At 48.2% G+C, this 3,477-nt stretch overlaps 1 long non-coding RNA gene across 1 annotated transcript; it reads left to right on the forward strand.

The window, feature by feature from the left end:
* The first annotated feature begins 1,401 nt into the window (after nt 1–1,401).
* LOC4326474 (uncharacterized) lies at nt 1,402–2,867 on the forward strand. Its single transcript, XR_001543979.3, has 2 exons — nt 1,402–2,400; nt 2,586–2,867. It is a non-coding gene; the product is annotated as an uncharacterized lncRNA (long non-coding RNA).
* Nucleotides 2,868–3,477: the final 610 nt, after the last annotated feature.

The following is a 3,477-nucleotide window of genomic DNA, read 5'->3' on the forward strand; positions in this document are numbered from 1 at the left end:
TACTGTTCTCCGATTCCAGTTTGCTTCACAATTACTTCCATTTTTCGCTTGTGATTCATCACACCTCTGCTCCGTCCTTTCACTTGCTTTTAGGGAAAAAAATTACCCACCTCTGATATTATTAAAGAAAACGGTTCGCTAATCTATTCCCGTCTCCTCCGGCTTCTCACACGCGCGCCCTCCCTGCCCGACGCCGGCCCAGCTCCTCTCCCCGGCACCGCCCCTTCTCCTCCCCGCAGACCCCGCCTGATGCCGCGCCGCCTCGACGAGCCGTCGCCGCCGCCCAGTCGCTCCGCCTCGGCGTGCGCACCGGGGACGTCGAACGGTGCCCAGATCCGGCTGTCCCTTCTCCGAGCAGCCTCCTCGCGCCAGTGCCGGAGACGACGGCAGCCGACGGGGCGGTGACGCCGTGATGCGAGTTCGACGACGCCTTCCCGTCGCTCCGGCAAGGCAGCCAGTGGCCCATGAGGCTCTCGGCGATGCGTATCCTCGGTCTTGGAACACGACGAGCAGCAGCGAGATGAACCCCAGCAGCATAAGTTCTACAGATCACACAGACAGGAAACATTCGGAAGAAAAATTGAATCAAATTTTAATTTTTTTCTGGCATTAGTGCCGGAGGCGCGGCGAACGGCAAGGAGTACGAGATTATCGAGTTCCCCGATCTGAATCTCGTGGAGGAGAACCAACTCATGCTGTCCATGGCGCACCCGACGCCAGCGTGTTTCTCGGAGTCGCCGAGGAGCAACGTGCTCTTCTTCCCGGCGCGGCATTGTGGCGTCCTCCCTAGCCTGACGACCCCGGAAGCTCACCACAGTTGCTTGATGTTGCTGTCCATGGCGCACCCGAAGGCGAGGCTCGCCGTGGATGGCGAAGGTGTTGGCGCCCCTGCCTTCCTGTGTCAAGACTCAAGAGAAAGGAGAAAGATACCTGTGCATGATACGTGGGGTCTACTCGTTAGGGAAGAAACTTTTTCAAAAACCACTTGTGTGTAACCAAACGAGCTTTTAGCTTCCTCACAGCTACTATTCTAAAACTACTTTTCAAAAGTCACAGCCCACAGCTACTTTTTCAAAAGCCACAGTCCAACCAAATATAAGCTTAAAACTTTCGTACACTTTAGTCTAACCATGTTAAAGCAATTAGTGATCAAAGTTTAAATAATAAAGCCACTACTACGAAAACGATTTTTTTACAAGCTCTTTAGATTGTAGACACACCGTTTCGCGTGTATCTGCAAAAATCGGGAACCCATTTTCGTGTGCGGACCCTTAAGAGGCCTTTTAAAGGTCCGCCTATGAGTCTATCATTCCTCCTTTTTTCCCTTCTCAACACTTCAAAATTTTATCCTCATCCACCCATCCTCATCCTTATCCTCACTCTCTCCTCTCTCGCTCTCTCACCTCTCCCTCACTCTCTCACTCTGTCTCCTCTCTCATTATCCTCTCGCGCTCGAGTGTGTGTGGCGAGTGCGGCCGGCGGTGGCCATGAACAGTGGTGGGCGCGGATGGCAGCACTGAGCGGCTCGGCAGCGGACGCGGACGGCGGTGGGTGTAGCCCGCGGCACTGAGCTGTTCGGTGGCGGGCGGATCCACCTCGGCCAGCCTCGCAATGGGCGGTGGGCGGCCCGGTTGACGGTGAAGGCGGCGGCTCCCTCAACCTCCCCATGAAGCTTCGATGGCGGCCTGAAGCGACGACGATGATGAGGAGGCGGCCGGGAGGGGCGCCACCGGCCCCGCGCGCACGCCGGCCGGATCCGCACCGTCCTGGCCAACGACGATGACGAGGAGGAGGCGGACGGCGCCGCCAGCCCCCCGCGCATGGATCTACGCCGTCCCGCTGCCGACAACGAGGAGGCAACGGCGGCCGGGAGCGGCGCCGCCCGCTCCGCGCACACGCGCGCCGGCCGGATCCACACCGCTGCCGTCGGATTCTAGGGTTCCTTTTTTTCGAATTTTTATTTTTTTGGAATTTTATTTTTCCATGCGGGCGACATAACCCGACCGCACACGAAATCCGATTATCCCGTGTGGTCTACTTAAACTGACCGCATGTGAAGATTATTTTTTCCGTGCGGTTAGGCTGCCCGTATGCGGAAATATTTATTTTCACAGACACCAGGGTGTAGGGTGTAGACGGGCAAGACCTCCGCATGGAAAAAAAACTTTTTGACCGCACGAAAAAAATCCTTTTAGTAGTAGTGAGCTAGTCAAAGTTGTCTGTTATTTGAAAACAGATCAGTGCAATGCTACACAATGCTCCAATTATAATGTTAATTAGAATGCATAAGTTTATACACCCTACCTCCAATTTTTTGCCACTGCAGGAAAAACAAAGCTAAGAATACATCTAGCAACTTTTCTCTGTGGATGGGAAACGCAAGGGAGCAGAAAATTAATGGTAACTAATATCTGTGACATGTAATTTTATTTATCTGTTCCCTTCTTGCCAAATAAAATTATCTGGATATAATTAGTTGGGAAGTTGCATCTGTTGGACCATTACAAGCCCCGGAACATGACAGGGCATCTCAGTGTCTGCATCAGCTCATTAGCAGATCTGTCTGAACCTTTGGATTTTTGCAGAACAAACTCCAAACGCTGAAAGATGGACAAGTAACCTGCCAGATAGCAAACTAGAGATGACGGGCCAACAGAAAGTTGTTTAGAATACCTGTTTCAGCTATTGTTAAGTAGAACAAGCAGATTCAGGGAACATTTTCCCAGTTTCAACTTTCAAGTATATCTTGGTGCCACACTTGGCTTACATGCATACAATTTGGCGTTAAATTGTTTGATTTGCATCATGGTATTTTTTTACGACTTAATTATTGGATTTGAATATATATCAAGTACTAGTTGATGTCCCGCACTTTGCTATGGAAATACTGAAAATCATCAATATTGTTTTTTTTTCAATGGTTGAGGATAGAATAAAAAGGATATTAGCTATTAACAAAAAAAAACTGGTTTGTCAAGCTATATTTGAACATATATAAATGTAATAGACTATGTAGGAGATTGTAGAACATATATAAATTTAATAGACTCTATAGGAGATTGTAGTTAAAATATAAGATTGTTGGCCAAGATTTGCATCACAAGATGGAAGAACGGAAAAAAGTGATGAAAAGCCAGGGTTTATAGTACTAATCATAAAACAAACTAAATGATACCCTACGCTTTAATGCAGAATATATGAATGAATATATGTTGAAATATTGTGGAAATGATGTGAGATGTGATGATTGGATATGCTTGCATGTTGATTTGTAGAATTCAATAAATTATATATGATATGCCATTCTTACATGATCTTTTCATAAGTAATTATGTTTGCATGTTGAGCTTTAAACTTGGTGGATTACAACTATATATAAGTACGAGAGAGAACGGCTGCGCTCATGGATACTGATGAAGATTGAGACGTGTTGGAATAAGTTCACTGGAGGTCCCTCAACTTAACGTCGAGTTTGTC

This window comes from Oryza sativa, chromosome 1 (assembly GCF_034140825.1).
Source record: "Oryza sativa Japonica Group chromosome 1, ASM3414082v1".
Lineage (NCBI taxonomy): Eukaryota > Viridiplantae > Streptophyta > Magnoliopsida > Poales > Poaceae > Oryza > Oryza sativa.